Source organism: Perna viridis, chromosome 8 (genome assembly GCF_037379345.1).
Source record: "Perna viridis isolate PV_CMFRI_1.1 ecotype Kerala chromosome 8, ASM3737934v1, whole genome shotgun sequence".
NCBI classification, from domain to species: domain Eukaryota; kingdom Metazoa; phylum Mollusca; class Bivalvia; order Mytilida; family Mytilidae; genus Perna; species Perna viridis.
Window position 1 is genome coordinate 12,551,137 of NC_142452.1, and position 20,728 is coordinate 12,571,864.

Genomic DNA, 20,728 nt, shown 5'->3' on the forward strand with positions numbered 1-20,728 from the left:
AGGGTGCAGCTTTATATGACTGCAGAGGTTGAACCCTGAACATTTGGGTAAGTATTTGACCAGAACCAATTTGGTCACTTTTTTGCCATTATTCCAAAATGGTTACAGTAAAAGCCTGTAAAAATCAATCCCAAACTTTCTGTGGAAAAATGGCACCTTGTGGTACAATTTCAAAGTGATTCATTTCTTTTCACTAAAGATATTGTCCAAAAATCATAAAAAATGCTTTATTTATGGCACAATTTTGAACCCTTATTCTTACTCGGCTCAATTCACAACCACAAAAATCAATCCCAGTCTTTTTTTCGTGGTATGGCACCTTGTTGTAAAACTTATATGAGATTAGTTAACTTTCATTCAAGTTACTATCAAGACATAAGGAAAATGCTTGTTTCAGACCCCTAATTCCTACAAGATTCAAGTCTAAACCCCAAAAATCAATCCCACTCTTCCTTTGGTGGTACATTGTCCATGTATATCACCTTGAAATACAATTTCAAAGAGATTCATTCCCTAATAGTCAAGATATTGTTTGGACATCAAGAAAATGCATGTTTCTGGCCCCTAATTTCTGAAAAGTTCAAATCTTTATCCCCTAAATCAATCCAAGTCTGACTATTGTTTAGAATATTAAGGAACAATATCATAGACATTCCAATGCTTGTACTGGAGTTCTGAAGTTGAGTTCTATCAAATACATTTTTATGCCCCTTTTAGGCCTCTTATTCGAAACTATTGGGCTATCAATACCAACTTCATTTTGGAGCTTGTAACCTTGTTATAAAATATTATAAATATCAACCAGTACTCAAGTTATAGCACAAAAACAAAACAACAACAACAACCCCATATCAATATATGACCACAAATAAAAAGTAGCCCCCCTGCCTTCACTGATTTCTTTGAAAAATTTAAATTAATCTTATTCAAGCTTTTTTTGCTACTTATCATTTACCAAAGAAATCGATCCAAAATATAGAGGCCCCATCCAGGCGACAAACCTAAATTGTTAATTTTTTTTAACACAGAAGTCACCCTTCCAAAAAAAGTTAACCCTTAGACTGTTTTCTAGGAAACTCCATCCCATCTAAGATTAATTGGTACTTACAAATCATTAAAGTTTTAAGACAAAGAGTCAGAAATGGAATTCCTATCACAGTGACTTTTGACACAACCAGATTTTCTAAGCTGATCTCGGTAATGATGCAGCTCTGTAGATGAATATGGAGTTCCTACAAAATTGATAATTAATATTAACACCCTAAAGAACTGCAAAAAATGTAATTAAGAAAATAAGGTATATTTCAAAATAACTATTACACATTGAAAAAAAAATCCATAAAAAAATGGTAAAAATCAATAAGGCAAGGGACTTACTTCGATCTATTAAATGTCACCTGATTATCATCAATTAATTACATAGTGAGTATTATCTGACACTTCCATATTATTTACTTAAAAAGTATTTGTATATATGGATCTGTTACTTTTTCTAGAGAACAACTTGAAAAATAAAACTATAGATATTTTTTTCAAAACTTATTATGTACATGTACATATACTTGTCAGAAGGGTAATTTAAACCAGGGAGAGCTGGATAAACATTTCATTTATCAAATTTTGCAGACCCAGAGATTTTGAAAAGAGAGGGTTACAGTGGCGTTAAAAGATGTGGTTTCTAGGCTGTTATGTACTAATTTTACAGTACATTAAGCACAAATGTAACAAAAGTTTCGAGTGAAAAGGAGTTTCCACCACCAGAACCCTCCCCATGGATCCCCCACTAGTTCATCTATTTTCGTCTTGTTTGCCATTTTGCAGGTTGGGAACAAGACCTAAAATAAGAGTTAACCTCCCATTTGGAGTACTATCCTTCATATGGTGTTCAATTATCAATTATATAAATAGAAAATTGGGAAATTATGATTTTCTATTTAAAAGTGGGCATATTTATTAGTCCCTTAACGGCTTTAGCGGCAGGAGACTTTACTTTTGCACTCCGCCGGTCTGTTCGTCCAGAAAAAATTGAAGTTTTCCGCATTTTATTCTAAACACTTGTAGATATTTAGTTGAGTTTTACTACATGTATGTGAATCAACCTTGGTGAGCTACAGATCTAATAAACATTTAGTTCCTCTTGGCTAATTATTGTCCGAGTTATGGCCTTTTAACATTGAAAAATTCACTGAAATTTAAGTTGTCTCCGCTGTTTTTCTATTAAATGCTTGCAGACATTGAGCTGATTTTTGGTACATATATGTTAGTCTATCCTGTTGAGTTACAGATCAAGTATAGATTTCCTTCCGCTTCACTTATTTTTGTCAGAGTTATGACCCTAAAAGGTACCGAAATTTAAGTCTGAGTTTAAGGTTTTTGGTAAGTGAGTCTACCTTGATGCGTTAAAGATCGAGTTTACATTTCGTTCCGCTTTGCTGATTTTTTTCCAAAGTAACCAACTTTCAGGGTTTACTCACGTCGCCAAAATTTCAGTTTTACATGCTCTTTTCTAAAGAAAACCTGTTAATATTATCTTAATTTGACAAAATGTTGATATAACAAAAGATCGGATTATTATTCATTTAGATTGGTATGGAATTTGAAACCTAATCTGTCCAATTATCTGTGCATTAAACTTTGCAAATCTGCATTTGATAAATGGATTTTAACATTTTTCTTGTCTTTGTCCATATCCCTTCTTCTGTTCAAAATCAATGTTATTTCTTCAGTTTGTCATTTATACTTGATGGTTCAAGGTAGTATTTGGGTCAGTGATATTGACAGCCAATCATAATTTAGTTTTGAATATTATTTATTTACTCATAACATTTACTCCATTATAAATGAGTTATAGTCGCTATTACTTTTATTTTTATGGACGGGCCCATTTGGTCTTGAAAATTCTTGAAGTATCAAATATAATTCTTTTATATCTTCTTTATCATCTTCATAGTACTAGTTGTCTCAACAACAGTCCGTGGGACAACATTTCCCATATTTCTTCTAAAAATAAAGAAAATAAAAATATACTTCCCCCTCTTTGTAATGTCCTTATTATTTTTACGAGTCTCGCACAGACGGTACATGTATGGTAAAGCTCACAGTGCTCGCTGATTTAGGCAATGCCTACCCAATATTATCCGTAATGGATAAAAAAATACACTATTTAAGATATCCGCTAATCAGGAGTTTTAGCCTAATTTGTGGTGTTTTGTACTGAAGTCATGACAACATGTAGGAAAATGCCCTCCATAATGTGTCCATACGACAAATATCACAGAGAATCATAAAAATACTCTGTAATTGTTTAATAGTAAAATTATATACATATTTACGACTGAAACCTTAACAGTTCAGTTTTAAAAATTGTTTAAATGAAGCAACTTAGTTGCCACAAAAAGCGTGGTAAATGTGGCCGATGATGGGGCATATAACCATTTGAGCATTTCAAACGACATTTCTAAAACAAGCTTAAACACAAACAATGAATAACATATCGAAATTTAAAGCAAACTGTTAATAAATTTGTTCAGGACGAAGTTATAGGCGAGAGAGACAATAAAAGATTTCACTGTTTATATGATTGATGACGTCATAATAGATTTGGGAATACATGTCTTGCGGGCGGCGTTGTTACCTTTTTTTAAATGAATTAGTAAACAATTTTTTCCTCAAAAATTGCCAAAATGTATTTTTTTTTCAAAAAAAGATCCCAGCCCATCCTCTAATTTAATTATTATATAAATGTTCATAGGAATTAAATTTCAAGGTATTAATTATTCATTTACAAAGTTAAGCACTGAAGAGCAGGTGATGTTTATATTTGATGCCGAGTTAGGTCAAACAATAAACACACACATAAATCTGTCTAAACTTGTATCAGAGCGTTTATCCTCCTCGGCCGTTGTGGTGTGTGCTATCAGGGACGCTGAAAAAAACATTCTTATATTGTATCCGAGCGTTTATCGTCCTCGGCCGTTGTGGTGTGTGCTATCAGGGACGCTGAAAAAAACATTCTTATATTGTATCCGAGCGTTTATCCTCCTCGGCCGTTGTGGTGTGTGCTATCTTATATTGTATCCGAGCGTTTATCCTCCTTGGCCGTTGTGGTGTGTGCTATCAGGGACGCAGAGCGTTTATCCTCCTCGGCCGTTGTGGTGTGTGCTATCAGGGACACTGAAAAAAACATTCTTATATTGTATCAGAGCGTTTATCCTCCTCGGCCGTTGTGGTGTGTGCTATCAGGGACGCAGAGCGTTTATCCTCCTCGGCCGTTGTGGTGTGTGCTATCAGGGACACTGAAAAAAAGGCTTTAAGAGAAATTATTATGATTAAATAGTTTAGACAACATACTGCCTATGGTTTCCTGTTGATTCTATGTTTGGTTGCAGTATTCATTCTTTAAAACACCAACAATCTCTACCATGAGACCAACAGCATACAATGAGTCCAAAATGTCGACATTTCTATCAAATGTATGGTGCACATTGCATAATGCATCTGCGATACCATTTGACCGACCTTTAAAATAGAGATTAGCGCTTTTACAGGTGGTAAGGTATGGGAATCCTTACAAAATCACGATGAAACTGTAAAAAGTGGTTTCCGCGTTGGTGAGAATATACTTCCATTTCCTGAAGTGTTTTGAAAGAACAAATAAAAATAAGAATATGCTTTAAAAATTAGATATGAATCGAAATTGGTGTTCAACATACAGTCCAATTTTTCCTTTCAATGAAATTACTTTTGACCCTCATCCTTTTTTTTAACTTGAACAGCCCAAAGTAAATATCAGTTTTGGGGAAAGAATTCATCTATTGGAGCTTAAACTCTGTGGTCATGTAAATATACACCTACATTATGCAGTAAAACTGCTGTAGCAAAAGTTGTCCTTTACTTAATATTAAATTACCTGTGAGAAGTTTCAGTTGGTGACCACTGGATTGTGATCGAATGAAAAAAAACTAAGTGCTCAAATATCAACATTCACAATATTCTGTTTTTTCAATAGTAACAGTTCTCTAGACGTTTATGTTAAATGTAATCATATTTTAGAGTAAATAAATCATGTCATGACACATTCTGGACAAACATGATACAGCTTTACCCGTGTATCATAAAGTCAATGTTATTCCACTATCATCATCCATGGTGATCTCAAGCTTTTTCGTCTAAAGTTGACAACCACCAAGTCCTTTTTATGTAGGTAAAATTATCCTGTATTGTAGGAAGATATCACCTACTTTTATATGTTTAACTTCTTGAATGAAGGTGTCCATTGTTACTTATTTAATATAGTTCACTTGCAAAACGGGCATTTATCTCGAAATATTTCAGTTCAACAAGGTCAGAAGTTACAGTCAAGCATTTGTAACAATTATTTTTCATGAATAACGTATAAAATCCATTTTTATATGAATCCCAGGAACTTCACAAGATATTTTACCCATATATCTACCACTGGGTGATTCAGATACATATTTTTTTGTCATACAAGATTTTAATAAATCATGTCACACGGGTTTTCCTTAATATATCTTGTCACCAGGTCCACGTTCATCGATTTTTTCTCCACTTTCCTTCAAATGACAAAACCTGCAGATGAATCGTCTCAGTACTGATGACCACGCAATCATGATCTCAACTCCCATTTAGCTATTTGGGCAATAAGTCATCATGCCACCAATACTGCTTCTATCAGTATGGATGTAATTTTCTTATCACTGAGACATTGGCAGAGTAAATAATAAGAAAAACGTAAACAAAAACATAAAACATATCGTTATTTCATCGAATACTGATCATTTTCGAGAAAATTTGTCTTGGTTTTTACACTTAGAGATCGATGGACTTTACGACAAACGTGCTGATTTTTCGTTCAGATTTGTCAACTTTTCTATCATCTGTGACATCCCTTCAGCACCTGTATATGGAGTTTTCATATCACAACTCATACGTTATGCCAGAGATTGCCGTATCTACGCAGACTTTTTGTATTGCGCTAGACATCTTACAAGTAGACTTCTGGAACAGAGTTACGTTGCTATAAGATTGAAATCATCACTACGGAAGTTTTATTGGTCGTTACGATGTATCCATCTGTATCATGACAACCTATTTGTTCAACATGTCATAGTTTTCCCTTTTCGTCTACCCCGGACTTACACTTTGATGAGCAACTCGGTTGGTAGTTTCTAGAAAAGCAGAGACGCATACCCTATCGGTTGCACCTGGTCCATGCTTCCAGGTTTTAGTAGAGTCCGAGTTGATCATTTACTTTTGTTACCTTGTATGTATTATTTTAGTTACTTTATGTTCTTTGTTGTGTTTGTTTGTTTTCCATGTCTGGTCTTTGTCCCTGGGTTATATTCTTTTGAATTATGCTAGAACATTTGTTCCCTTGATTACGCATACATCTGCACACCTCAAGTAGAAAAAAACAATTCCTTTATTTAACTATTCATATATGTTTCATTGTGAAGACTTACGATGACCAAAATCTATCACATAATGATTTACACCTAATTAATTTGTATGGCTAATAGAACATACAACAGTCGTACAAAAGGATGCATCTATATAAATTCTATGAAAAATCGTTCTTCATAATATTTGACTTAGATAATTTGATTTTTTTATCTTGTAAAAGTATTCTATTTTGTTTAGTTTACTTTATTACCCAATATTCTATTCTATTTATTGAAGAAAAGAGCTTGAAATTCTTCAATACCAGACATGAAGACTCAGATTGTATGGCTTTTGAATTATGTAATTCATGGACTGCAAAACTCAATTAATTATTTGGTACATGTGTATAAATCAGATTAGACATCTGTTGCTCCCTTTTGGACTTTTAGTCCAGCAGTAGAGTCATTAACCCAGTGGTTACTAAATACAAAAATACCATCGACATATATATCACAAATTTCGGTATGCTGTTCACGTTTTTCAAGAGGTCTCCTCTTATCAGCAGCATTGATAACCAAACAATAAAAGGTTTATATACTAGAATATAATGTATACAGAGATGATATTCAATATAATCAAACATTATAAGTTTTCCTTTCCTCGTTTGTCTACCCCGGACTTGACTTTTTATAAGCAACTCGGCGGGTGTTTCTAGAAAAGCAGAGCACGCTTACCCTACCAGTACACCCGGTCCATGCTCCCAGTTTTTAGTGGAGTCCGAGTTGCTCATTTGCTTTTGTTACTTTGTATGTATGATTTTAGTTACTTTATGTTCTTTGTTGTGTATGTCTGTTTTCCATGTGTGGCCTTTGTCCCTGGATTACATTCTTTTGATTACCGCTATAACCTTGGTTCCTTTGATTACTCTTGAAGTAACAGAACCAGTCCTAAGGAAATACAAGTATCTTACCAAACGATAACGATATATCACAATGCAATTAGTGCACATTATGAAACACCCTTGCATTTGTATCAAATGTAATCATTTGACCATGATACTACAGTTCGCTCTAAATAAGGATAACAAAAGAATAATCAAACACTAATTCTATCCACAAACATGTCAAAGCCAAAACACATCTGACAAATTAGAAATTAAATCAACGGAGCAACTGGTACCGCAATGGTACTGACTTGGTACAGGCATTACAAATAAAATGGAGGGGTGAATCTAGAAATACAGCGCCGACTCCCCTCTTCCGTTGCGGCTTGAAAAAAACTGGTAGTATTTAAAAAGCATTTCAATGCTATTGTGTTAGAATCGGTAAATCAGCAGTCACATCAACATACAGAATTATTTATAGCAAGTAATGATTAATGATTCTTTTAGAAGAAATAGTCTAAAAACTATTTGTTGACAAAAACTATAGTAAAGAAATCTGTTCATGGTAGCTGAACAGCCTGCCGCACCTCCGGAGGCGACCCTATAATTATTAAATTAGCATGTAAATACCAATTTAATAATTATAGGGTCGAATCGGTGGACGTGGCAGTCGATGGCTGCTGCAGTGAACCCCAAACACTGCCAGATTTGACTTCATTCGACCCATTTCAGTACGTAACAAGATATAGTTTCATCTCACACTAAAGTGTGAGGAACTGGAACACATCTCCACCTCTCCTCAGTTACAAGCTTGATGAAATTAGATGAAGCCTGACTCCTCCATACATTAAATAACAATTACTTAACCTAATGTACAAAGTTTACCACAATGTACTGTAACTGTATGCTTTTAACAGTTCCATCAAGTTATTTGCATACTGTTTATAATCAGACCAACTATGTATGCAGACCCACATACATGTACATATAAACTATTTTGAGTAAGCACATAAATGATACTCATCTTGTTCAAATTAAATTCATGCACACCTTACATGAAATCTATTAGTTGGATTATCATCCTTCTTCGAGAAATAATACCGCTTTATGTAAATTTACATTCGAAGCTCAATCTATTCCTGTAAAGTTTCAACAAAAATTCCAAATCTTTATTTATCCCAGTAAAGTTTCAACAAAATTCCAAAGCTTTATGTATCCAAGTAAAGTTTCAATACAATTCCATAGCCTAATCTTTTCCAGTAAAGTTTCAACGAAATTCCATATAACAGTTCTTGGAGGAGTGCAGGCTGTAAAATGGGAAAACATGAAACTTGGATTATCTCCCTTTCAAGTTTTCAATGATAGATTTTTTCCTTTATGCACATCTACTTGCACCAGCCATGCGAGTGTCACATATCGCACATCTAAATACATTAAAAACTATAAAAACCTGAAATTGAAAACATAATAAATAGGACACAAAATTCACGCCATCATTTAATCACCGATCCCGCGTAAATATAGGTAGATGGAAACTACTTCTCCCTGTTGGTGCTTTACCCTAACAGCACCATATCATTTCAGACTTAGTGGTTGGATAAAGAATATGACATTATTAAAAGAATTATTAAAAGGAATTTCAAAGAAAAGAATTATTGTTCTGGTATTCAAAAGGTCATGCACGTTTTGATACTTTCCAATGTTTTAAAGGGGGATAAGACAGTGCCATTCTACCTAAGACGACACGACACGCAATCGACTATTAAATTATTGAAGAAAATATTGCACAAAGTTCTTTTCCGTGTAGCATATAATTAAACACGAATATGCTAATTAAAAAGGAATTCTTAAAAATTGACACTTTTGAACACTCCAAAATAATTACCGCGGTCAGCATGAAAAACACGATTGATGCTAATGTAGTTTTTGAATAATATCAAAATTTTATTGACAAAAATTATTGTAAAGAAATCTGTTCATTGTAGCTGAACAGCCTGCCGCACCTCCTGATTCCACCCTATAATTATTAAATTAGCATGTAAATACCAATTTAATAATTATAGGGTCGAATCGGGGGACGTGGCAGCCGATGGCTGCTGCAGTGAACCCCAAACACTGCCAGACTTGACTTCATTCGACCCATTTCAGTACGTAACAAGATATATTTCCATCTCACACTAAAGTGTGAGGAACTGGAACACATCTCCACCTCTCCTCAGTTACAAGCTTGATGGAATTAGATGAAGCCTGACTCCTCCATACATTAAAAAACAATTACTTAACCTAATGTACAAAGTTTACCACAGTGTACTGTAACTGTATGCTTTTAACAGTTCCATCAAGTTATTTGCATACTGTTTATAATCAGACCAACTATGTATGCAGACCCACATACATGTACATATAAACTATTTTGAGTAAGCACATAAATGATACTCATCTTGTTCAAATTAAATTCATGCACACCTTACATGAAATCTATTAGTTGGATTATCATCCTTCTTCGAGAAATAATACCGCTTTATGTAAATTTACATTCGAAGCTCAATCTATTCCTGTAAAGTTTCAACAAAAATTCCAAATCTTTATTTATCCCAGTAAAGTTTCAACGAAATTCCAAAGCTTTATGTATCCCTGTAAAGTTTCAATACAATTCCATAGCCTAATCTTTTCCAGTAAAGTTTCAACGAAATTCCATATAATAGTTCTTGGAGGAGTGCAGGCTGTAAAATGGGAAACATGAAACTTGGATTATCTCCTTTTCAAGCTTTCAATGATAGATTTTTTCCTTTATGCACATCTACTTGCACCAGCCATGCGAGTGTCACATATCGCACATCTTAATACATTAAAAACTGTAAAAACCTGAAATTGAAAACATAATAAATAGGACACAAAATTCACGCCATCATTTAATCACCGATCCCGCCTAACATATAGGTAGATGGAAACTACTTCTCCCTGTTGGTGCTTTACCCTAACAGCACCATATCATTTCAGACTTAGTGGTTGGATAAAGAATATGACATTATTAAAAGAATTATTAAAATGAATTTCAAAGAAAAGAATTATTGTTCTGATATTCAAAAGGTCATGCACGTTTTGATACTTTCCAATGTTTTAAAGGGGGATAAGACAGTGCCATTCTACCTAAGACGACACGACACGCAATCGACTATTAAATTATTGAAGAAAATATTGCATAAAGTTCTTTTCCGTGTAGCATATAATTAAACACGAATATGCTAATTAAAAAGAAATTCTTAAAAATTGACACTTTTGAACACTCCAAAATAATTACCGCGGTCAGCACGAAAAACACGATTGATGCTAATGTAGTTTTTGAATAATATCAAAATTTTATTGACAAAAATTATTGTAAAGAAATCTGTTCATTGTAGCTGAACAGCCTGCCGCACCTCCTGATTCCACCCTATAATTATTAAATTAGCATGTAAATACCAATTTAATAATTATAGGGTCGAATCGGGGGACGTGGCAGCCGATGGCTGCTGCAGTGAACCCCAAACACTGCCAGACTTGACTTCATTCGACCCATTTCAGTACGTAACAAGATATATTTCCATCTCACACTAAAGTGTGAGGAACTGGAACACATCTCCACCTCTCCTCAGTTACAAGCTTGATGGAATTAGATGAAGCCTGACTCCTCCATACATTAAAAAACAATTACTTAACCTAATGTACAAAGTTTACCACAGTGTACTGTAACTGTATGCTTTTAACAGTTCCATCAAGTTATTTGCATACTGTTTATAATCAGACCAACTATGTATGCAGACCCACATACATGTACATATAAACTATTTTGAGTAAGCACATAAATGATACTCATCTTGTTCAAATTAAATTCATGCACACCTTACATGAAATCTATTAGTTGGATTATCATCCTTCTTCGAGAAATAATACCGCTTTATGTAAATTTACATTCGAAGCTCAATCTATTCCTGTAAAGTTTCAACAAAAATTCCAAATCTTTATTTATCCCAGTAAAGTTTCAACGAAATTCCAAAGCTTTATGTATCCCTGTAAAGTTTCAATACAATTCCATAGCCTAATCTTTTCCAGTAAAGTTTCAACGAAATTCCATATAATAGTTCTTGGAGGAGTGCAGGCTGTAAAATGGCAAACATGAAACTTGGATTATCTCCTTTTCAAGCTTTCAATGATAGATTTTTTCCTTTATGCACATCTACTTGCACCAGCCATGCGAGTGTCACATATCGCACATCTTAATACATTAAAAACTGTAAAAACCTGAAATTGAAGACATAATAAATAGGACACAAAATTCACGCCATCATTTAATCACCGATCCCGCCTAACATATAGGTAGATGGAAACTACTTCTCCCTGTTGGTGCTTTACCCTAACAGCACCATATCATTTCAGACTTAGTGGTTGGATAAAGAATATGACATTATTAAAAGAATTATTAAAATGAATTTCAAAGAAAAGAATTATTGTTCTGATATTCAAAAGGTCATGCACGTTTTGATACTTTCCAATGTTTTAAATGGGGATAAGACAGTGCCATTCTACCTAAGACGACACGACACGCAATCGACTATTAAATTATTGAAGAAAATATTGCACAAAGTTCTTTTCCGTGTAGCATATAATTAAACACAAATATGCTAATTAAAAAGAAATTCTTAAAAATTGACACTTTTGAACACTCCAAAATAATTACGTGGTCAGCATGAAAAACATGATTGATGCTAAATGTAGTTTTTGAATAATATCAAAATTTTGTTGACAAAAATTATTGTAAAGAAATCTGATCATGGTAGCTGAACAGCCTGCTGCACCTCCTGATTCGACCCTATAATTATCAAATTGGCATGTAACTACCAATTTAATAATTATAGGGTCGAATCGGGGGACGTGGCAGCCGATGGCTGCTGCAGTGAACCCCAAACACTGCCAGACTTGACTTCATTCGACCCATATCAGTACGTAACAAGATATAGTTTCATCTCACACTAAAGTGTGAGGAACTGGAACACATCTCCACCTCTCCTCAGTTACAAGCTTGATGGAATTAGATGAAGCCTGACTCCTCCATACATAAGAGCATAATAAAAAGAACAAAATCTTGTGTATGAATGCTTGCAAAGAAAGGTATAGTATAAAAAATGGCAGAAATATTAATTGAACTGGCAAATAGTACTTCATGCACATGTGGTTGCCCAGGTTTCACATCTTAGGAAATACTTTCTGTAGATTTCATATCATGTGAGTCCTATCCTGAGTGGGAACTGTTTAAAACATGCTTTTTCGTAACCAGGTTTTAAAAAATAGGTTTTAAAAATATTGTAATGCTGTTATAAGATCGGAATAAAACAAGGCAATGTATGAAGAATTTAGGTACAACCAAACTTCAAGCAAAACTTGAATAAGTGAAGTCAAGTTGTGTAACGTAACCCATTTGGATGCCACAGCTTCATACTTTACCCTGTGAGTTACATCCTTCACACAACACATAACTTCAGTAATTGTTCAAGTTCAGCTTAAAATTAGCTTTAGCCAAACTTCTCCATACATTAGCATTTATTTATCAATAACATAACAAGAGCTTAATCGCTCACCTGGTTAAATTTTTGCTTTTCAAGGGTAATAACACTAGCAAAAGTTGTCCGACAATTTCGACTGAAGGAAGACATTGGTAGGACTTGCAATTGAAAGTTTCATTCCATCTATCATAGTTTACAAGATATCAGCTGATAACTAAAAAAACTCATTTTACACCTTTATAGGCAATAACTCTTACAAGTAGTCCGACAACTTTGATTCCTGGAGACTTTTGTGGGCCTTTAAATAAGGATCATTTCAGTAATTGAAAGAATTTGACTAAATTTAATGATTTTAGAGATACATAAGGAAAACTTCTGACTGACCCCTTTGTTCTTTCTGTAGTAAAAGCAGACGAGTCTTTTGATGGATCCAAAATCCCAACATTAGTTCTATGCAAAATTTCTCAAGGAACATTAAAACAAATTTGGTTCCAATTGGTCCACTACATGTGGTGTCAGAGGAGAAGATTTTTTAAAGAAATAACATTAAAGGTAGCAAAAGAACATTGAAAAGGGCAATAACTCCAACATGGCTTCACAGATTAAAATGAAAATTTGACCACTGATAGATATTATCATGCTGAACCCTTTCCCCCTTTTTGTCAGAATTTGGTTTAACCAAACGATTTTGGAGACATTGGCAAAAAACTACTGTCTGACCCTATGTTTTATTTTCAGTAATGGAGGCCATGTTTTTGACACACCAAAAATTTCCATATGAAGGATACTATAAGGAACATTCATACCAAGTTTGGTACCAATTGGTCAAGTAGTGTCAGAGGAGAAGAGTTTTGGAAAATTGTAAATGAAAACGACAGATGCCAAGTGATTGCAATAGCTCACATTGCCATTGGCCAGGTGAGCTAAAAATGTTTTTTAGTAGTTACTAATCAGAATATGACCTATATGACATGAATATCTCTTAGAACCATTAAAAACATATGTCACATGCACACACTTCATATCTTTGTGAGCATCTAGAGGCTTAACAGAATAAACTGATGGACAGACAGACTAGGTGATTCCTATATACCCCCTGAAGGTTTTGTGTGTCGAGTGTATAATGATAGAAAAAATAAACAAGAAAAAAGTTCTCTGAAACCTGAATAAGCTCCCTTTGCAAGATTTCAACATTACAACTAGATACAGGTATCTCACTTTATGCACATCTAATTGCACCAGGTATACATAAATGTGTAGCACCGATGTACGGCAAATACAAAAAATATTGCTAACTGTTGAAACCTGAAATTGAAAGCATAATAAAAAGAACAAAATTTTGTACATAAATGCTTGCAAAGAAAGGTATAGTATAAAAATGGCGGAAATATTTATTGAAATGGCTAATAATTTGTATTTCATGTTCAAGTGGTTGCCTAGGTTTCATATTTTATGAAATACTTTCTGTAGATTTCATATCATGTGAGTCCTATCCTGATTGAGAACTTTTTAAAAAAGATGCATTTTTGAACCAGAGTACATACCAAATCTTTAAAAATATTGATATGCTGTTATAAGATCGGAACAAAACAAGGCAATGTATGAAGAACTTTAGGTACATCCAAACTTCAAGCAAAACTTGAATAAGTGAAGTCAAGTTGTGTAACGTAACCCATTTGGTTGCCACAGCTTCATACTTTACCCTGTGAGTTGCATCCTGATGATGAAGTCACAGGACTCAGTCTTGGCATGCAGCATACACCTTCACACAACACATAACTTCAGTAATTGTTCAAGTTCAGCTTAAATTAGCTATAGCCAAACTTCTCCATACATTAGCATTTATTTATCAATAACATAACAAGAGCTTAATCGCTCACCTGGTTAAATTTTTGCTTTTCAAGGGCAATAACACTAGCAAAAGTTGTCCGACAATTTCGACTGAAGGAAGACATTGGTAGGACTTACAATAAGGATCATTTCATCAATTGAAAGTTTCATTGTATCTATTATAGTTTTCAAGATATTGGCTGAGAACTGCTCAATACATAATTGTTTGCCTTTCAAGAGCAATAACTAACAAGGAGTCATCTGAAAACTTTGATCCCCACAAATTTTAGAAGGCCTAATGGTAAGGATCATTACAGCAATTGAAAGTTTCATTCCATCTATCATAGTTTACAAGATATCAGCTGATAACTAAAACAAACTCATTTTACACCTTTATAGGCAATAACTCTTACAAGTAGTCCGACAACTTTGATTCCTGGAGACTTTTGTGGGCCTTTAAATAAGGATCATTTCAGTAATTGAAAGAATTTGACTAAACTTAATGATTTTAGAGATACATAAGGAAAACTTCTGACTGACCTCTTTGTTCTTTCTTTAGTAACAGCAGATAAGTCTTTTGATGGATCCAAAATCCCAACATTAGTTCTATGCAAGATTTCCCAAGGAACATTAAAAGAAAGTTTGGTTCCAATTGGTCCACTACATGTAGTGTCAGAGGAGGTTTTTTAAAGAAATAACAAGCAATGAAAAATGGCAATAACTCCAACATGGCCTCACAGATTAAAATGAAAATTTGACCACAGACAGATCTCATCATGCTGAACCCTTTTCCCCTTTTGTCAGCATTTGGCTTAACCAAAAGGTTTCGGAGACATTGGCAAAAAACATCTGTCTGACCCATATGTTCGATTTTTAGTAATTGTGGCCATGTTTTTTGACAGATCAAAAATCCCAACATTAGTTCTATGCACAATACCCCAAAGAACATTCAAACAAAGTTTGGTTCTAATTGGCGGATACATGTAGTGTCAGAGAAGATATCTGAAAAAAAATAACATTAAAGACAGCAAAAACAACATTGAAAAATTGCAGTAACTCCAAAATAGCCTCACCAATTAAAATAAAAATTTGACCACAAACAGAACTCATCATGCTGAACCCTTTTCCCCGTTATGTCAGAATTCTGCTTAACCAAACGATTTTGGAGACAATGGCAAAAAACTACTGTCTGACTCCTATGTTCTATTTTTAGTAATGGCTGCCATGTTTTTGACAAACTAAAAATCTTTATTTGAAGGATACTATAAGGCACATTCATACCAAGTTTGGTACCAATTGGTCCAGTAGTGTCAGAGGAGAAGAGTTTTGAAAAACTGTAAATGAAAACGACAGATGCCAAGTGACTGCAATAGCTCACATGGCCTTTGGCCAGGTGAGCTAATATGTTTTTAGTAGTTACTAATCAGAATATGACCTATATGAAATGTACATCTCTTACAACCAATTAAAAAATATGTCACATGCACACACTTCATATCTTTGTGAGTAGCTTAAGGCTTAATAGAATGGTAAACTGATGGACAGACAGACAGACTATACCCCCCAAAATGTTTTGTTTGTTGAGTGTATAATGATTGAAAAATAAACAAGAAAAAATATTATTTACAGGAAACAATTAAAAATGAAATTTTGATGCTGATTTTTTCTTGAAAATATTGGATCATAATTAAATCTTTTCTTTGCTGCCAGTTTATGCCATTTCATTTCTTCTATCTTTCTTCACATTGTGGGAATGATAAACAATATTCCATTTAAAAGTACTGCCATTATTCCCTCAACAATGTATACAAAATTTCAGAGATTATAATGAATTATACGTTTTTGAGGATAATGAAGAGTTGCAATTACAGTGTTCAGCACCGTTCCCCTAATTTTAACGTTAACACTCAAGTTAACAATTATAATACCATTATAATAAAAAGCAGAAAAGAAAAAAAAAGCTGCCCTGACTTCAAAACAAACTTTAACAATTTTTGGTTCTAATATTGAGGTATATCTTACTATATGTGGACAGATAGCCAGACAGCAAATCACCACAAAATATCAGTCAGAAGACAGGTGTACAAAAGAATGATCAAATATGATCAAACCGCTCTGTATTGGACAGCTGGATACATTCATCATGGCTCGCTTTAGAATTCAGATGTTCATCATTGTGTTTGATTGGAGTCTTTAAACTGGCTTGTATGGTTATCATAGTCCTACAAAATAAGATTCAATCAAGTTCTCATGGCACATCTGTGTTTACATGTAGTTCAGATATCAATACTTAACATGTAAAACATTCAGGTATATGTAGATATTATCATATGTTTTCAAAAATGCTTTTAAAAACTTAAAAACTGAATTGTAATGAACACCTTTAATCTTGCACTTTCATGGAAAGATTTCTTTGTTGACACCACGACACTTAATCAAGGAGTTTTGATATATAAATTATTTTTTGAATTGAAAATGCAATATTTTCATTTTTGCAATAGATCATATTTCCTCGAAAAAATCCTTTATTTTCTTATGCTCATTTCTAACATTATCCTCTATTTGTTTTCTTCAATTTACCTCTTATTGTTTCTTCAAAGTATCTTTCATTTGTTTCTTTAATATACCAAAAATTGTCTTTTTCTCAGTTAAGTCTAATTATTTATTTTTTCATTTTTTTCTCAGTTTACTGCTGTTTACTTTTGTTTTCAGTTTCTTTCCCTAGTTTAACGTCTGTTTACATTTTTCAGTTTTTTTTCTCAGTTTACTTCTATCTTTTTTTTGGTTTCTTTTCTCAGTTTACCTCTATTAATATTATATCAGTTTTTCTCTCAGTTTATATATATTTGTCTTATCCTCAGTTTACCTATATTTTCACCTTTATATGTAAGAAAAGAATGATAGAAAAAGGTACAACAGTATACCTCTCTCTCCTACAAAATTAGGTTTAATCATAACAATCATTTGTTTGTTTACCCATTAATATTGATAACTTGGGGTTTGCTTGCCTATTGTATGCTAACTGATAATAAAAATTTACCTGTTTGTCTGCCCATTGTATGCTAACTGATAATAAAAATTTACCTGTTTGTCTGCCCATTTAGGTCTGATGTTAACAGTAGTATCCAGTGTACTATTAGTTAATAGTATTGTTGTTGTATTTAGAGGTGAGCTCATCCTCTTGTCTGTCTTTCTGTACCCAATTTTAACGAAGTCTCAGTAGCCTTTGATGCATCTTCAGCCTTTTGAATGACGGCATCCATATGTTTTTCTAGTTTGGCCACCTTCAGCATATTTTGTTGAAATTTGATTTCTGGAATCTTCACATCTCTCATGTGTAGGTAGTCTGGCATAAATCATTTAATGAGATCATTTGAGCTATTGCAATCACTTGGGGTCTCTTGTTGTAAACAATTTTTTCAAACCTCTTCTGCTCTGATACTACTGGACCAATAAGAACCAAACTCAGCCTCTAATAAAGGCTTTAATTCTGAAATGTTTACAGAGAAGTTTGGTATAAACGATCACTGGCAGTATGTCAGCCAAAGCTCATCAGAGCCTATGTTTCTTATTATATACATGTACATGTATATTTCTAAATAAAACTTCATTGTTTCTTTACTGTGTTTATTTTCATTCAGGATTTCCTTCCAGAAAATAAAATGTTGCCACAATGTTGCTTCATACATGTAGTTGCAGCAACACTGCAGCAAATGTTTGCAAGATGTGCTAACCAGAATATTGCAAATTTTTGCAGTTGTGACTAAACTATTTAGCGTGAAGCAGAAATATTGTGAGCAAGTTCACAAAGAGAATACCTGCCACTTCAAATGGACTAAAATGTAAAACCTTTAATTTGGATTTATCAGCCTTTGGAGTCATCCAACAACAATCATATTACTTCATGCACATCTATATATGATTTCCAACCTCTTATAAAATAACATAAGAATTACTTCAGCAGTTTAGGAGGAGTAGTGGTGCTTGCGAAGTTTAAACATGAAAAGCCGTTTATATGGATCATCTCTTTTTGAAGTCCTCTGACAGTAGTTATGTTCTTCATGAATATCAACACATGACATCCAACAGTTCATAGAACAGTTCTAAACTATCAGAAACTGTTCTGACCCCAACACACCTTGTCAGAGTCTGTCAGGGTTTTGGACAAGCATAAAAACCTATCCTAAAATCTTGATAGAATAACGACTAAAAAATGTGTCGGTATTTATATAAGTGATTTATGGAACAACGTTGATGGACTTCATCTTTTTACCTTACCACCTCCATTGTCATTATTTACATGTGAAGTAAATTAGTTGTCAGTAGAAGTTCTTTCTGTTTACAGATGCATATTTAGTTTCATACTTAAGTTGTTTGTTTTCTGACATACTGGGATAACTGTTTCTATCCTATTTTGATGATCAGTGTTTCTGTTATATGCAATTAACATTGTATTATTGTGATCTGAAAATTTTCAAATTAAAAGTTTAATTTTTAAAAATACTGTTGTGTCTTACTAAAATCTAAGTCAAATACATCTATGGAAGAAATGCCCATTCATCACATTAAATCAACACATGTAATGAATTATAATCTATCACATAGTAAAATGTCTAAATATTTTCATTTATGTCAATGAATAGTTTTAAACAGAAAAATACACTACATCTACTTATAACAATTCATTTTCAACTTTAGAAATGGGAAGAAGGCTTAGAAGAAACAATTTTGAAAGTGGTGGATGTGGAAACCAAGTGCTGCACAAGAACATTTTATTCGCATCATTCATCCATTTTACCTAAACATGAATTATGATAAACTGCTGGCATCTTATCTGTTTGACTTGTTTGATTGGGGAAAACTGTTGTACATCAATACAAATAAAATATTTAGTATTCATGATCTTATTCTCTGTCTATTTTTTCTGTACCAATCAAATGATAGATGCATAAAATGAAACAAAATTATGTTCGTCATATTATGACGTTGAGACAACTTTTTTACCAATATGACGTTGTGAAGACATTGTGCGCATGGTTGTATTATCGCTACTTTGTTTAAAATCCCTTTGATCTTGCTATAAGATAATTTTCAATCTCACGCCAGTCGAGTGAGAATGAAAATTATCGCTAGTTTCTATGTCTTCGCATGACATACAAGCAACAGCATAGGAATATTTGACAACCCAAATAACCGTCGCTTTGTTTACCACGTATGAAATAATCCATAATTTGTGGCAATATTGTCTAGTCTACAATGGAAAATGATTAAATTCAGTAACTTACCCGATTAGAATGAATAAATCCAGGAATTATTCCACAAATTTTAAACGTGACCGTCATAGTTTACAATTGTTTTTCAAATGATGTGTATCACATCTGCACAACATGCGTGATGTCACGTAGCACGTCGCCGTAAAATAGTTCTAAAAGGAAATTTTGCAGCGCTTATAAAATTTACATATGTAGGTCAGGACTACTGAAAATAAAACTAATACCTTAAAATTCAGCAAAACAGCGATAAACAGATTGTTAAATATTTTTTTAAATCGCGGGAGTTTCTCATGCTCATCTTGTGGCAAAGCCGCTCGACGAAATAAGCATGAGAAACTCCCTCTCGTTTAAAAAATATTAAAGAAATCTAATATTCACGTGCTCTGGAGTCTCCAAAATTACGTTGAGATAACATAATAACATAAAATTGAGACAACATAAAGTATTACGTTGCGAAAACGTCCTCAAAAGGTCGGGTTGTTTGCTGGGAGAGCAGCATATTTGATAGTGTGAGCAAGCTCATCGACCATGTGGTAAATGTAATAGCCTTTTGACAGCGAATGTCAATGCGTGCATTTAAATATGTTTCCAAGGAATTTTTTTAGGGAGGCTATAATCTTTTTTGGGATTCAGTGTATGGGACTGTTTTCTGATTTGGCCGCCCACTGAATCATCAACGCCGCAAATTTCATTCTGGAAAAAACGGAAAATTTTACCTCACCTAAGAACAGAACGTTTTACATCACATGCTTCTTTGGACACACTCAAACAAGGTATGGACTCGGTTCTATATACAT

At 33.6% G+C, this 20,728-nt stretch overlaps 2 long non-coding RNA genes across 2 annotated transcripts; one reads left to right on the forward strand and one right to left on the reverse strand.

The window, feature by feature from the left end:
• On the forward strand, positions 1–19,558 carry LOC148609381 (uncharacterized). The gene is made up of 2 exons (XR_015914497.1): positions 1–47; positions 19,357–19,558. It is a non-coding gene; the product is annotated as an uncharacterized LOC148609381 (long non-coding RNA).
• On the reverse strand, positions 10,005–20,196 carry LOC148609382 (uncharacterized). The gene is made up of 3 exons (XR_015914496.1): positions 19,944–20,196; positions 17,743–18,148; positions 10,005–16,880 (listed from the first exon to the last, which is right to left on the reverse strand). It is a non-coding gene; the product is annotated as an uncharacterized LOC148609382 (long non-coding RNA).
• Positions 20,197–20,728: the final 532 nt, after the last annotated feature.